Source organism: Herpailurus yagouaroundi, unplaced genomic scaffold (assembly GCF_014898765.1).
Source record: "Herpailurus yagouaroundi ecotype Mexico unplaced genomic scaffold, PumYag 77, whole genome shotgun sequence".
In the NCBI taxonomy this organism is placed as follows: Eukaryota; Metazoa; Chordata; class Mammalia; order Carnivora; family Felidae; genus Herpailurus; species Herpailurus yagouaroundi.
Genome location: NW_024412388.1, coordinates 100,386,189 through 100,402,902, shown reverse-complemented (window position 1 = coordinate 100,402,902; position 16,714 = coordinate 100,386,189). Strand labels below are relative to the sequence as shown.

At 49.6% G+C, this 16,714-nt stretch overlaps 1 long non-coding RNA gene across 1 annotated transcript in view; it reads left to right on the top strand.

The window, feature by feature from the left end:
* The first annotated feature begins 1,516 nt into the window (after nt 1-1,516).
* LOC121027765 (uncharacterized) overlaps nt 1,517-16,714 on the top strand; it is a 29,190-nt gene continuing 13,992 nt past the window's right edge. The window contains exon 1 of the long non-coding RNA XR_005788919.1: nt 1,517-1,744. This is a non-coding gene — a long non-coding RNA (uncharacterized LOC121027765). The remainder of the gene's footprint in view (nt 1,745-16,714) is intronic.

Below are 16,714 nucleotides of genomic sequence, written 5' to 3'. Positions count from 1 at the left end.
GGAAAAAGAGCAGACCTCTCCCTGTGGCTCCTAAGTTCTGCACAGGTGGGTTGTCACTGACTCCACAACCTTATCCTGTGCTGTCGTGCCCAGCACTTACTGTGGTGCTCACCCTGGCCTTCCTCCAGCCTGTAGAGACGCCATGCTCTTTCTTGCCTCTGAGTCTCCACTTGGCCCTCCCCTCTGTGTGGGTGAGAATAGTAGTGGGATCTGGCTCAGGGGGGCTGGCCCCAGAAGCCATGCGAGAGGGTCAGGTTGAATCTTTGCCCCTCTGAAGGATGAGAAGGAATCATATCATCCACTGGAGAGCAGGTGTGGACATAAGAACACTTTCAATGTGGCAGGAATCAACTCTTCTCTGGTCATCCTGTTAGGAAGGAGTTGTTGGTGCTTAGAAATATAGACCTCTCGGGGTGCCTGGGTGGCTCAGTCAGTTGAGCCTCAGCTCAGGTCATGATCTCACCGCTTGTGCGTTCGAGCCCCGCGTCGGGCTCTGTGCTGACAGCTCGGAGCCTGGGGCCTGCTTCGGATTCTGTGTCTCCCTCTCTCTCTGCCCCTCCCCCGCTCACACTCTGTCTCTCAAACATAAATAGACATTAAACAAATTTTTTAAAAATTAAAAAAAAAAGAAATATAGACCTCTCACGAGCTTTGTGTCTCAGATTCTTGAATAACTCACCACTCCTCATGTTACAATCCATCACTTAGTGAGCTCGTATTTACATTCCATTAGTCACAAATTAATGCAGGCATAGCCCTCTTCTAGGTAAAAATTGACCATGCAGGTGAAATCCTGCTGACTCCCGCCTTCCAGCCAACATTTGGATGTACTGGAGCCTACATTAACCCTATGATCTCAGTAGAGGGTCTTAGCAGTTGGTGGTTTATATGCGTGGGCGCTATCTTCCACCTTAAGGAACAAAGACCAGGAGTCTGGGCTACTTGTAGCCACCAGATAATGGTCCATGAATATGGAGTTTATTGAAGAAATGCTGGGTTTGTGACATGGAGTTTCCCAGGTAAACCAAATCCTAGATAGAAGGCACAGCAACTCTGCTTGTGAAGACACGGGTATCTCCAAATCTCCAAAGCTTTGAGGGATAGGGAATCTTTCCTGGCATCAGAGAAGGGCCTCGACCCCATCGCCAGGACTAGAGGAATCTTAACGGTTCCATAGAGACGCGGCTGTCAGCTCTTCACCGACCCTTTGTTGAGCTGTGAAACGACTCTCGCGGAAGCTGGTGTGCCTTGCCCCTCTGTGAGCGGTCACCTTCGGGATCTTGAAGGTGGGCCAACCCCTTGGGTTTAAACCACCTTTGTTCTTTTCAAAGAGCCCATGTCGGCGATTGTGTCCTCCCTAGGTTAGTTCCAGCCACCTTCCCCTTATTGTTCTGTGTGGCGGAAGCCAAGCAGCTGGGAACTGTCCCAAGATCTGGGGCCTCAAGGCAGTTTTAGGTATGTTGGGGCATCTTTGCCCCCATCAGTTTGCCCCCATCAGTTATCTAGAGGTGTGAACTCTTAGGTTGCCCATGGAAGCAATCGAAGGCTGGGAAGTGAAGGTGTGGACGCGGGGACGGGAAAAATGGAGGGCAAGGCTGCAAGTTACCTGTGTCCTGTTTGTTTTTTCTGGGCAATTTTAGTTCTTTCTGCTCCTTCATGCCTGTGCCTGGAGAGCCCCCTGGACTGCCTCTCCCCCACTCAGCATGCCTTTTTCACCTCCTTGGCCACGGCCACTTGCTCCGAGGTAAGACGCCCCACCCTCCCCAGAACACAGAGTTCTGTCCCAGAGTCTGGGAGGCAGACGGTGGGTGTGGAGGGAGGAGGGGCCAGGACAGTCAGAGCCACAAGTGAGGAGGAAAAAGAAAGGGACTGTTTTAGTGTTTCTCCCCGACTCCCACCTGTTGTCAAAGAGCCAAGGTGGCAGGTTTTTGAAATCAAAAGAAATGACATGTTGCTCACCGGATTTGGTGATCTTCTGCAATCCCTCCTTGACTCGGCCCCCTGCTTCAATACCACCACCACCTGCCATAACGTTCATGGGGTGCCAGTGGGTGCCGGGCTCTGGGCCAGGCACAAGGGTTGGGAGTTTATGTCATATTGGGATGGACAGTCAAGGAAACAGCCAAAGGCTACGGAGGGTGGCAGAAATATAAAAGCTCCCTTCCGAGAATTGGAAACATCATATACATATATATTTTTTGAACACTGGCTTACCTTCCTTTTTAAAGGAGCCCCAGCTGCCCGTTCCACAATGGACCCAGGCATTCTCAGCACTTAAAGTGGGAAAGGAGGGGTCTGGAGACTGTGCTGATTCTGTTGACAGGTGATGGTCCCATTGTATCATCTTGCCTGTCCACTTGGGTCCCCACGGGTGAAGGACAGCAGGCCAAAGAGCTTGCCCCATAAGACCTCTTTCCTTAAGGAAACACAGTCTGTGGTCTCAAGACCCTTATGTGGGTGGACACTTCGGACACCCTAGTGAGCCCCTGATATGGCAGTTCCTATAGAGGCCATGTTGGAGTCAAGGCTACTTACCAGTGGTCTTAATGTGGACAAAGAATTGAAGAATTATCAGTTACTATTACACACAAGAATACAATCATAACTTTGCATCCATATCATGGAATACTAGTCAATAATAAAAGGAACTAACTATAGATACGGGCACCCAGTTGGATGAGTCTCAAGGCAATTATGCTGAGCAGAAAAAAAAAGAATCTCAAAAGGTCACATACCATATGATTTCACTTATGTAACAATATTGAAATGAAAAAATTACGGAGATGAAGAGTAGTCTTGTGGTCGCCAGGAGTTAGAGGTTGGTGGGAAGAGAGCAGCTGTGGCTCTAAAGGGGTAGCACAAAGGAGCCCTGTGGACAGTGAAGGACTCTGAACACAGCGGTGGCTATGCAGGAGAGAAAATTGCGCAGAACTGCACACACACACACACACACACACACACACACAGACGAGTGCTTGTAAAACTGGTAAAGTCTAAGTCTGAATTCACTCTGGATTGCACCAGGGTCCATTTCCTGCTTTTGATCTTGTGCTATAGCCATACGGGCGTTACCATTGCAAAGGCTGGGTTAAGGGTCCGTGGGACTTCCTTGTACATTTGGCGAGAGCGGGGGTAAAACACAGATAACAAAATTTATACTCCAAACTACTTTTGTGTAGTTACGGGGGGCCGTGGCATTAAATGCATTCACGTCGTTGTCCAACCACCCCCCAGATCCATTTCCAGATCTTTCCATACTGAGATTCCATGTCCATCAAATGGTAACGCCCCACGCGCCCAGTGCCAGAGCCAGTGACAACCATCCTTCTACCGTGTGTCTCTATGAGTTGCCCAGTCTAGGTTCCTCGTGTAAATAGTGTCGTACGACATTTCTTCTTTTGTGTTTGGCTTGTTCACTTAGCCTAATGTCTTCAAGACTCATCCATGTTGTAGTACTTAGCAGAATTTCCTTCCTTTTAAAGGCTGGGCCATATTCTATTGTACGCGTGTACTACATTTCGTTTCTCCAATCATTCGTCAATAGAGGATTGGGTTGTGTCTACCTTTTGGCTACTGTGATCGTAGCATATGTGTATGTTTTGCGACTTTCTTTGAATTTATAGTTACCTCAACACAAAACGTTACAAAGTGTAATCGGAAATAAAATCTGTGAATTCGCTAATTCCTTGCTCGGCTGAGTGTGCAAAGCAGCGTTTACTGTTCAACTTTGAACTATTTTCCCATTACAGAGGTAGTTTAACTTTTGTAGGGCGTATAGACCCTGATTTCCCCCCTCTGGCTTTTAGGGAAAGAACAACAATACGTGACGGTCCACAGGACCGTGCATGGGAGCCTATAACCCTGAATCACTCTGGCCCGTAGCACTGTTGACAGATGTAGATCAAGAAACGGGAAAGGAAATGTCTAGCCTTGTTGAAACTGACAGATGATTCCAGTAAAGGCAATGACGTTTACATAAAGCCAGATTTCAATTCTACAGAATATGAAATCATTATGCTACGACCTGATACAAATACTCACCAGGAGAGGGGGAAACTTGGCTCTGGAGGACTCATTTGTGTTCCAAGTGTTTTCCCCATTGGTGGTTTGGCCAACATCCCTCGGTCCATCTGTGTGCTGGTCTAGAGGACTCAGAGGATGTCCGCGCACAGAGTGGACAGCACCTCCTCCGGGGGTGACCGGATGCCCTGGAGTGGGCGAGGGGACCCCACAAATCTAGGCCCCTGGGAAGCTGCACTGGGCCTAAGGGTGGGCTGAGAGGATTGCATTCTTTTAGGGCAAGACAGGCTCAGCAGAGGGGTGCACATGGCTGCTGCCATTAATGGTCATCTCCCCGAAGCTGTTTCTGGAGGGCCTCCCATTGCATAGGGGGCTGATAGAAGTGACACAGTCCCAGCTGCTGACATGCCGTCATCTGAACACAGGGTCATTTTTTTTTTTTTTTTTTTTTATGAAGGTCTAGGGGCTTAGTGAACTCCCTGACACTGTTTGCCAAATTTCTCTTTGTGCACGTTTTTTTCTCCGGAGAAAGCTCGTCTCTTTCCTCCAATCTGCAAGGGTCCGTAACCCCCATAACATAAGCAGAACCTTCTGCTAATAACTGCTTCCGGGAGACCTCACCTTAGGGACTGACTCATCCAGCTTCTCCCTAATGTGGCCCAGGGGGCAGGAGAAGACCCCTCAGTGTGCTTTGACCTGTTGGGTTGATCCAACACAGCCCCCATTTTCTCTCTGTCCTTTTCTTCTGTTTCTTCCCACTTCCTTTCCTGCTTTGTGTCCTCTCTTCCCGTCCTACTTTTCCTCTTCCCCCCTCCTATGCTGGCTCTCGTGTCATTTTCTTGTTTGCCCCTCCCGTGGTATTGATTTGACATATTAATCATTACAAGGACAGATAAAAATTCCACTGTGCTTCATTAATCCAGAGGAAAATACCATGTCAGTGGGTGAGTGCTGTGGGGCGCACTCACACGTTCCTCCGGGGGTCCAGGATAGTGGAAATTTCTCAGTTTCCATTTGTACCAATACAGGAGGCCATTGTGGGAGGCCACGGTGAGCCCGGTGGGGGCTGGGCTGGGGGAGGGTGAGAATGTGGGTGGGCTGGCTCCGATCGTGATCACATTAGTCACCCATCAACGGACCCTGACAGACCTTGGGCTATTCAAGGACTCCAGCTGTAGAGGCTGAATTGTAAAACCCTATGAGGGTTGCCACGACCAGAGCAGTGTGACTTTAATAAGGTTAAAGTTGGGCATTTTTACAGCTTTTATTCTGATAAGGTTCTTACTCACACGAGGGGGAACTAGAGAGGGTCTGTCCACACCTAGCCGGTCAGGGCTGGGGATGTGGTCAGGCACGGCCTCGTGTCCAGGCCCCTGAGGGTGTCTTTGGTTGTGCTGGGTCCAGGGTTCCAGGCACGAGTTCTACCCTGCTCCCCCGAAACCCGTTCACCCACGTCTAGACTCTGGGACTGATAGGCGAAGCGAATCCAGGTATCGATTTCCAGGAAGAGTCCTTGAAACCAGCTGAGTTTATTAGAGAGAAGTGAATGCCCTGACATGGTAGTTACATTCCCAGCGTAATGCCGAATTCCAATGCCTTTGTTAATATCCTCTGGCCGAGGATACTCTACTGTCCATCTGGATCTGTCCATCCCTCAAATGGCCTTTCCTACCTTCGTCCTCCCGTCCTGACCCGGGGAGGGATTTATCCCTCCCGGGGCACTTAGACCATCCTTCTACAGCAGCGCCGACCCCCGGGTAATGAGTTCTTTGTGAATGTGATCTCACCCCATCAGACCGGGAGCCCTCCGTGTAGGGTCCTCCTGGGTCTGTGCTCCTTGAGTGGTCGGTAGGTGCCCTGTCGTCACCCACAAATGTTAAAGGAAGGAGGGATGATTTAGCAGGCGGCTCATCCCCTCTCCTGGGAAGACGGCTGAAATCCCACGTCTTCTGTTCGGCGATCATCTGCGCTCACGAAGAATGGTAAAAAGTATAATTTCTAAACAGGTCACTAGTTTCTTGGAGGAGGTCCACGCATCCACAGCGTCTGCCTGGGTCGTATGCCCATTCGTGTAAGTTTCGAATGCATCAGATGGCCTTGTCTGTGTCCGTTATGTTGCGACGTGGAATCATTTACAAAGATCTTCCCTCAGAGGGGACGAGTCAAGTGAACGACACTGATTACGTCCCCATCCTGTGTCAGGGCTGGCACTAGGCCCTGCAGAAACGCAGAGTCAAGAAGTCCCTGTTGCACGGAGCAAGGTCGAGTTGTCAAAGAAATGTGGTGAGTGCACACGAAGTCCTTGTTTGTGTGCCAGCCGTGAACCGCCGTGTGGGGATGCAAAGATACAGGCACAGCCTGGTCCCGTGAGCAGCTAAGCCATCCGTGGCTGGATGGGCTCTCAAAATGCACCTGAATATTTTCTGGGTGACCGACCCCCAGACTGCAAGCCTGTGGGAGCGGAAGAGAGGAACACGGCGCAGGGAAGGGAAGACACCAATGGGAAGGAGGACCTAACGCCTTCCTGAGGCTTGTAGTCCGATGGGCCCCAGATGCCACCTCGTTTTGAGAGTAGAGCTGGAGTTTGCCCTCTGGGTCCGAGATGGATGGGAACTCTTGGGGCCTCTGTGGAGCTGATCCTCCAGCTAGGCCCTGGGAACCCCCTTTCAGGGCTGCTTGGATGAGGGGTGCCCAAGCCTGGGGCTCCCGGGGCTACTCTGGCCCAGAGTGGGCCCTGCTTTTGGCATAGTCTTGCATCAGGATCAGGCCGGAGCTAGGCTTAGCTGCACAGCAGGAAGGAGGACTGGGGGTGGCGGCTCCCAGGGAGGCCATGTCAGGCATGCGGAGGAGTCACCCACAGGCTCGGTCCTTCAGGCCACAGCACGTGAGCTGGTGATACGGTGGCCAAGGAGCAGTGGAGCTGGGGGCGCAAGGTGGCATCTGGGAGCTGCCCTCCCATGGTGCTCTCAGGGTGTCGTCGGGTAGCCGAAGCCACCAGCGGGACTGACTCCTGGGTCTGCCCAGGAGCCTGGACGAAGGGGCAATTACGGAGGGTCTGAGGAGGTACGGCCCCCCACACGGAGAAGAATCGGGCTGGTGGACAAATGTGTTCCCTTGATCCTCAGCCCTTGCCACCGGGGGAAAGACGTGTCCTTGGAAATGCCAGTCCTGCCCCCCCCCCTCCGCGTCTCCGTCAGCTGGCCCGAAGGAGCAATTCCCCTTTGCCCCTGGCCACCCCTTGCTTGTGAATGAGGAGTGTGACTCATACCAGCCGGGAAGGCAGCGCAGTTAGGTGAGGCTAATTCAAATGCCCGGCAGACACAAATAACACGCTTTCCTATGAATAGGCTCCCCAGCTGTTCTGCGGGAGGCCGGCCGGTTCTTATCCAAAGTACATTTGTTCTTATTTATGAGCCGCATCAGGCACCACTGGCCGCCTACCTTTGGCCCCTCAAGGCCAGCTTCGTGTTCTTTGTTCCCTAAAGTCTCACCCAAGTGAAATATTAACCGCTGGTGGGACAGGAGGGCCCGGGAGCCACCGAAGGCAGGGCTGGTGAAGGATACCTAGAGGGGGTGTTGTTCACTGACCTGGAATTTTCCATTCCTCTGAGGCTCGCATGACCAGGGCAGTGTTTTCTTTAAGCCACACAACGATGGGTGTCAGGGTGCCATGTGCTAAAATAACTGGACGGTGGGTGACCACAGCTGTTTACAGCACCATGGGCCCCGATGATACTAATCTTAGCGATCACAGGGGTGGCAGAATTATTAGGCCTGAAAGCCAGGAGAGCCGGGGCTTGGCCACGGCTCAGCTTCTAGAACGTCCCGGGGACCCATGGGAAGCCACTAGCTGTCTCGGGGCTTCTGTTTCCTCAGCTGTACAGGAGGGGCTGGGTGAGAACACAAAGGCTCTTCCCGGCTGGGACATTTTCCCCTCTGGTTGCGGATACCCCAAAACTCCATTTATAGGGAGTTGTACTAACTGTCCCTCTTTATCACCCAAGAGGAGTCATTAGGGCCCGCCCTCTGCTACCTTTGCTTTTCTTCCTTCCCTTCTCTCCACCTGCCTCACTGCGCGCATTAGCCACATTCCCTTTATCTCACCTCCTTTATCTTGATCTTAGAGCTGAGGACATCCCTCTCAAAGCCGGAAGGCAAGTTAATCACATGACTGTTGAGTCAAGTGGACCCTCATTTACCATCTCCTACCGCTGCGGCTTCCTAACTATGTGATCTCGGCCAAATTATTTGCTTTCTCTGCTTATCAACTTCCTCATCTATCAAAAAGGAATCATACCAGGGTTTTCATAAGAATTACACAATGTGCCTCGTACACGAAGGCGTCGTAAAGATGAGCCATTATACAATTATAATCTGAAAGTTACACACACAGAAAACTCATTCCTCTTCCCGAAGAACTTTTCCTTTAGTCTCTGTTTCTGTTCGCAGGGATAATGGACTTTGGGTTTGATGTCACCTTGACTTTTCTCCTCACTTGTTCTGTGCGGTATCTCTGGAAGCCTTCCTTTCAGCTGCCATGGGGCATGACATTTTTGGAGAGAAGGCCGGAAGGTCCAGGGCAAAGCAAGGGCTCAGCCCTTGGCTGAGATGGGGGCTACTATCTTTGGGAATTGCAAGAAGGTTTACTCATTCCCATACTTTTCTTGGCAGGGGGCAGGAGTGGGGAGGGGATTAGTTTGAATCATGGTTGACTGGCCAAGATTCCCTGAAAGTGGATGTGGACCTCATTGGTTGAGCTCAAATGGACCAAACTACACTTTCTTGATTTTGCTCTTGACCTCTTACTGTCCAGAATCTGCCCTGGTACAGGTTCACGTTCCCTGGACACTGCGGGTTGTCATGGGGATCTTTCAGGGTGACATTAGCCTGAAAAGTACAGGGGAGGTAGGGACTTCCCCATAGCCCACGTTATGCTTTGGGAAAAGTTCTATAATTGCTTCTTCTGGAGGATACAGAAGATGTGGGCACAGAGCCTAGTGGAATGCGAGCTGAGTTTTAGTTTTTACTTGGGCCAAGAGAACTTTGTGCAGGACCCAAACTACCCAACTTAAGTGGCAACCCTGGCAGTCACCCAGCAGATTCCAAGTTCTGTGAAGGCGTGGTTCACAGCTCTCTCATCAGGGAAGCCTCGGTGCCCAGCAAAAGGCCTGGCACAGTGTAGATACTCACTAGGTGTTGTGGAGCGTTGACTGAATTAATGAGTGACAGGTGACATCTACTTAGGGATGGCTTGTGTAATTGGTGCCCAAGAGCTTTGGTGGCAACAGAGAGGGATAGTTAAGAGGATGTGCTTTGGAGTCAGACAAAACTGTTTGGATTTTGCCCCTCCCCCTTAATTGATACATGATCTTGACTTCCCTGGATCTCGCCTTCTCCATCTTTAAAGCAGGGCCATATGAGCACCTGCCCCGTTCGTGTTGTGGTGTGGATTATCTGGCATGACTTCTGTAAAGCGCCTGTATCAGCATTTGACAACAGGTTGTGTTGTAACGGATGACCCCTGGAGAGCACTGAAGGTGGGCATTCCCCGCCTCCCTAATCCGAGTTGCTTTAGCGTTGCCATACCGGGGAATCTTTCCAGTCATTCTCACTGGGGATCTCAGATATGGATAGAGGTGGCTTGTGGTCACAATGATTGGTTCGGTCCTGGCACCCACCCCCACACACTTACCGAGGCCTCAGAACCCATCAGGCACTCAAGCATTTCGTACTTCAGTTTCCCAGAAAAGGCACGACTTCTATTGGTTAGATTGCAAATATCTTCAACAATTTACTGCTTCCCATTACTGTACCCCCAGTGGCTCTTTTCTTGGTCTTGGAGATCTGCCATCATCACTGAGCTGATCTCATGCTATCAGCAAAGGCAAGGAAAACAATGGCCTCTCTGCAGGACTTTGCCCTCCCACAAGCTCCCAGGACCACAAAGCCTGCATGCTGGGGTGGAAAACTAATGTCCCTGGCTTCTGAGGATGTTCCGCTGAGAAATATAATACACACACATACTCACCGGTGTTGTGTCTGTGTTTTGAAAGCGCACAGCAGTCTGTCGCAGAGACCGTATTGGTACATTTCCTCCTTCAGCAGCCTTGCAAGCGGGAATTTGTAAATGGCTCTGCAGAGGGGCTGGAAAAAAGTTGCCGGATAAATTCACGCTAGAGGGAAAAAGTGGGAGAGTTTTCGATCGGCGGCTGCATGTGTGTCTGCAGGGACCTAAAGAATCTCTTGACCTTTCTAAATCTAAAAGTTTGCTATTTGACAACATCAGTTGGCCCATGCTAATTGATCAAACCATCCAGTGATTTCCTGGAGGAGGGTGTCGGGCGTTGGAGGTTGTCGAGGGGAGAGTTCATGGAACAATGGAGTGAACACGGGACTGAGGGTCAAAACGCTTAGGTTTAAATCTCTGTTCTGTCCCTGGTCGGTTATGGGACTGATGGATGTCACTTCATCTGTGAAGTGCCTCTGTCTGTCATATGAGAGCAGCACAGGGATGTGTGGAAATCATCAGAGGTTTTGGGTTGGAGCGTGTGCCCAGCACGTGGTGGGTGGGAAGCCACGAGAGATGGAACAATACAGCCCATATTCTTACTCTACAACCAACCACTTAATGGGGTCCGGGGGACACTGTGAGGGAAGGAAACAGACGAGAGATCTGTAGACGATTTGGAGCCTTTTTCCACGGCTGGGGGGCGGGGAGGGGGAGCTGTCTTGATGATTCAACAAATGAGCCTGTGTTTTCCTGCCCAGACGACAGATGCATAGCAGACAGGTACTTACAAACGTCTTCTATTAAAAGTAAGCCAGTTGTGAGAGGAAGGGAGGGGAGAGGTAGACAGAGCAGAGTGCCGAGAACACACAACTTGAGTGTGGATGTAGAGGTGAGACAGTGTGAAGGGGAGAGAGCGAGCTGGCAGAGAAGAACAGTAATGCCCAGACCTGCTGGAGGGGAGAGAGGAGGACCTGTAGAGGCAGGAGCACAGGGGGAGTGGGGGAGGGGAGGGGAGCAGGGGGGGGCGCCTCGAGGATTGGCAGTTTAAGCTCCGGCAGAGGGAGTCTGCGTATCGCCTGCCACAGGGATACTGGAGGACAGACCCCAGGATGCCTCTGGCAAGGAGGGTAGACACAACATTTAAGGAAAAGGGGCAAAAAAAAAAAAAAAGCCTCAGTAATTAAAATGAATGCTATCCTAATGCCCCGGCGCGTCACGATCACTCTCAGTCTATAGCTTACGTCAGGGATCGTTCGTGAGGTCTTACATCCTGCGGCTTTGCACAAATGCATAATGACACGTATCCACCCTTGCAGTATCACACAGACTAGCTTCACTGTCCTAAAAACCCCTGTGTTCCACCACTGATCTTTTTATTGTCTCTATGGCATCGCCTTTTCCAGAATGTCGTATAATTGGCATCACATAGCATGCAGCCTCTTCAGATCGGTTCTTTCACGCGATAATGTGCATCTCAGTTTCCTCCGTGGCCTCTCATGGCTTGGCAGCCCCTTCCCTTTTTAGTGCTGCGTGACATTCCACTGTCTGGATGAGCCACGGTTCCTGCTAGGTTTTACCCCTGCCGCCGAGCAGCTTTGAATGGAAACTTGCTGACTCATTCCACGTTTCTGATAGACTCTACCCCTAGTAGCTCCAAAATAAATTGGTCTTTTTTTTTTTAATCTTTATTTATTTTTGAGAGACGGAACATGAGCGGGGGAGGGGCAGAGAGAGAGGGAGACACAGAATCGGAAACAGGCTCCAGGCTCTGAGCCATCAGCCCAGAGCCCGACGCGGGGCTCGAACTCACGGACCACGAGATCATGACCTGAGCCGAAGTCGGCCGCTTAACTGACTGAGCCACCCAGGCGCCCCAAAATAAATTGGTCTTTAGCGGGGTGGGGTGATGCCGTTTGTGATTCCAGGTGATTCCCTGATAGTTCCCTTATTAGAGAGTAAACATACACAGCATGCAAGGGCAGTTTGCACCCCTCAGGAATAGGCGTGCTTGGGTAAGAGGTGCGTCATAAATGCCTGGGCAGGCACGATTTTATACATTAGAATGTGGACTTGTGCCTAATTGTCTGCAAATGGTTTCCTCTGTGTATGTTCAGCTCCCTACCCCTTCCTCAACTAGCTCCTGAAGGTTAGAAGTCTTCATTCATTTGTGCATTCGGCAAACATCTACTGAGTTCCTCCTATGTGGCAGGCATTTGCTTGTTCAGGGACACAGGGGTAACCGACCCAGCGCTCGCAGCCTGAAGCGGAGACCTGTGAAGGACGATGGGCACGAGCGGAGAGGATGTGCACAGGATGCCGCCGTGCACAGAGGTGCGCTCTCTAACATGGCCCGGTTTGGTGACGGTTGGAGACCTGTGGACGCTAGAACGTAGCTAACGGGGGAGGGGAGGAAAATGTTTCAGGCGGAGTGTTCGTATGAAACAGTGACTCCCTGGTGCCCTCCGTGAGGGCCAGGCCCTCAGCACACTCCCTGCGGGCCACCCCGAATCGATCTACAATCCACCTAAGAGCAATGGGCCCGCTACGCGCATACAGCTTCCTGGCAAGGGCCATTTGGTCTTGGCTGACTGGATGCCCCTTGTGCGTACACGCGGGACCCCCTGCCCATCCCCCTTATTGCATTCATGCTCCCTGAGGTGTGTGTTTCCCCTGCCACGCCATTGACTTCATGAAGCAGGGCTGGGTCTGTCTTGTCCACTGTGGTAGCTCCGTAGCCAGTCATGTGTGTGGTTCACTGTAAGTGCTCAACAAAATATTTATGCTATGAATGAATGAATGAGTCATGGCGGTAAAGAACAGGATGTTCAAAGACTCGCAAGTCCCTCAGCACCTGGATTCTCTTATATTGCTTCTATACTCTTTTAGTATTATCTAATGTGTAGACTTTGAATATGGCTAGTATCCAATAAAGACTTTAATTAATTTATTTATTTAAATGACTTTTTTTTTTATTAAAAATTTTTTTTTCCAACGTTTATTTATTTTTGGGACAGAGAGAGACAGAGCATGAACTGGGGAGGGGCAGAGAGAGAGGGAGACACAGAATCGGAAACAGGCTCCAGGCTCTGAGCCATCAGCCCAGAGCCCGACGCGGGGCTCGAACTCCCGGACTGCGAGATCGTGACCTGGCTGAAGTCGGACGCTTAACCGACTGCGCCACCCAGGCGCCCCTTAAATGACTTTTTTTAATGTGTATTTATTTTTGAGAGAGAACGTGAGCAGGGGAAGGGCAGAGAGAGAGAGAGAGAGAGAGAGAGACAGAATCGGAAGCAGGCTCCAGGCTCTGAGCTGTCAGCACAGAGCCCGATGTGGGGCTCGAACCCATAAATTGTGAGATCGTGATCTGAACTGAAGTTGGGCGCTCAGCCAACTGAGCCACTTAGTCGCCCCGATAAATTCTTTTAATTAATTACGATCCATTGACTGATAGGAGCCTGGGATAATTACACCCATGGCCTCGGCCTTATCCTGGCCCCCTTGCCTCCTTCTCCGATAATGGCGTCTATATAGCAAATCATTCACTGTGGGCTGAACCCTTGAGGCGAATAATGTATTCTTTACAACATGAGAAACTGCCACTGCCTTTTATTTTAACTTTCAAAATAAAACTTAGAGGAATGATGAACTATTCTACAATTGTGCACAATATCAACACAGCGAGTAAACAGTAAGTTAAAAATACCCTCCTTGAATATGTCCTGTTCCTTCCAACCAGCTATGTTGAATGGTGAATAACTTAATGAAGGAAACATATTATTTATTAATCAGCAACGTTCAAAGACTATAGATTTGATAATATAACAGTATGGAAAAGTGTGATCTTAAGGTAGAGGTAGTGAAAGAATCCTTCGTGTTAAGCTCTGGGTCTTGTCTTTCCTTTTTGTAAATCCCTAGACAAGTGACTTATTCTCTCTGAGCATTTCCTCATCTGGAAAATGAAAACAGTAATGCCTGGCCTACTTACCACACCAAGCTGTGGTGAAGATGAGATGAAATCATGGGAGTTAGGATATTTTGTGAAACACAATGTGCCGTACAAATACAAAGAAATATTATTATTAACGGGAGCAATATACTTATGAAAGTAGAGATAGGAAACAGCAACCCTACAGGATACAAAAGTGCTAGATTTCTAGGAATGTGCAGGTGGCAGTGAAATCTACCCTCCACAACCCTCACCCCTTGACCTAGAACCCTAAGAGCAGTGAAAAGGAAGAGCCTTCTGGAAGTTAAAACTGGCCAAATCTCTCTGATGGATACGCTTGGCCATCTGCACTTGTAAACCAAAACAATGTATTTGACTGATGGGTTTGGCAACACTGAAACTCTCATCAAGATGGTCTTGAGGGGCGCCTGGGTGGCTCGGTTGGTTAAGCGTCTGACTTCGGCTTGGGTCACCATCTCACGGTTTGTGAGTTCGAGCCTCGCGTCGGGCTCTGTGCTGACGGCTTGGACCCCGGAGCCTGTTTCAGATTCTGTGTCTCCCTCTCTCTCTCTCTCTGCCCCTCCCAGGCTCATGAGATGTCTCTCGCTGTCTCAAAAACAAGTAAACATTAAAAAAATAAAAAATAAAAGACGGTCTTGACGTAACCTCAGGAAGATTAGGCCCGAGTGTGATTGCAAATTGGGAAGGAAGAACTTACCGGTTTATTATTCACTTTGTCATGCCAACGGTGGCCTATAGGGGATTCCCAACACAATCACCTGGGGATCGTGCATGTGTGGGTGTGGTTGCTGGAATGTGCATTCTGGGGTCCATACCCCAGGAACTGTGAAACAGGATCACTGGCAATGAGGTCAGAGAGCCTGTACTTTTAATACATACCCCCAGGTTCCAGAACAACTACTTTTTAAAGGCTGTTTGATAACAATCCACTCAGGGGCATCTCTTCGTCTTAAGGCAAAAGCAACCCTGGAAAGATTTCACAAGAGAAAAATAAATGACTTAAGGAGAAAACGACTTGTTTATAAAGGAAAATTAAATATGTATAGGATTGACTGTACGAAGTCATGACCACGGCTTATAAATATTTGAAAAGTACAAATCCAAGTGGTGGAATCTAGATGTTTTCTTTCGGTGCCGGACGGCATAAGCAGGAAGAATGGAATGATATACGTAAAGAGAACCTGGGCTAGACATCAAGGAAAACATCCTGATGGTATAAAAAAAAAAACAAAACAAAAAAAGTTATAGAATCATTTCACATGGTTAAGTCAATCAGAACATCAGCCCATTCAGTGGAAAAAAAAACAGTTGGGTGGCATTTGAAAAAAACAACCCATTGAGTGGTTACACCTTCTCCCTCTCTCTTTAAAAGCTGTTGTTTTGCCGTCCGAAGCTTTGTTATCCTAAGTCACAGGAATCAAGATGATTCTCAATAAAGGAACATGTGGCTCCTGAAAAATGTTTAGGACAGGAACTGCCCACTGGTTCTGGCTGGGGTCTAGGATAAAGGGAAGCAGAAAGTTGACAGAAAACCGAGCATTGGGATTTTGCCTTGGATCCCATCCTGGAAATGGGGTGAGCATCAAAGATACTGACATGTATTGAGAACTGACTATGTGCCAGGCCCTGTGGGTGTCCGTTTATGGAAGAGGAATTCAAGCTTAAAAGTACAAATTACCACCTGGGTGGCTCGGTCAGTTGAGCATCTGACTCTCGATTTGGGCTCAGGTCATGTTCCCAGGGTTGTGGGATCAAGCCCCGCATCGGACTCCATGCTGAGTGTGGAGCCCGCTTACGATTCTTTCTCTCTCCCTCCTGCCCCTCTCCCCTGCTCGCATGTTCTCTCTCTCCCTCTCTCTCGACCCCTCCCCTGCTCACTTTCTCTGCTCTCCCTCAAAATAAAGAAATAAACTTAAATAAATACGTACATACATGCATAATAAAAAAGGTAATAAAAAAAGTATAAATTGCTAGGAAATGAAAAGCCTGGGGTTTGAACTCTCATCTGTCTGACCCAAAATAGATGCTTTTCCCCAAACAGGTCTTGGGTTCAAAGCACTGTATTCCTCACTGGTATTTCTTTCCGCACCTAAAGATTGCCGAGGTGAGCTAACAAGTAACGACACATACAGATGATCAGACTGTCTCCAGGAGACCTTGATGCTGGGAAGTTCTGTGAGAAATGACTCCATTCGGTTCATTTCAGGTCCCACCGGTGTCCACGAAAACTCAGTGTTTCGGAGTGCTGATAAAATCAGAGTGAATGGAACACCAAGTCGAAGGGGATGCCATTTGGGCGATGTTGTAGGCCAAGAGGAGGTCTCGGAGCCAGGAACAATAATGCTGGAAATGAGTCCTCCTGTTTGCCGCCCCTCCTCCCTTTCTTCCTCCTCCTCCTCTTCTTCCTCCGGCCTCGTCCCCATCACCCCCACCCCTACTGCCATCAGCAGCAGCACCGCCATCATGAATTTATGAAGAAAACTGGGATATGTGTAATAAGTCTTCATCAACATTACTGGCCACCACTTCCAACGTAAAGACCCGAAGCAGTGTTCTTCACTCGAATGTTCTCCCTCTCATCCCACACGAAGTAGACCGATTATGCTGACAGAAAACCAGAACGAGAGCCATCATTCCTTCCTCCAGGCTCCGCAAAAGGACAGCCGTCTACTCAACCACCTACCAAACTGCTGCTAAGGCTTGAGAATGTCTTGAAA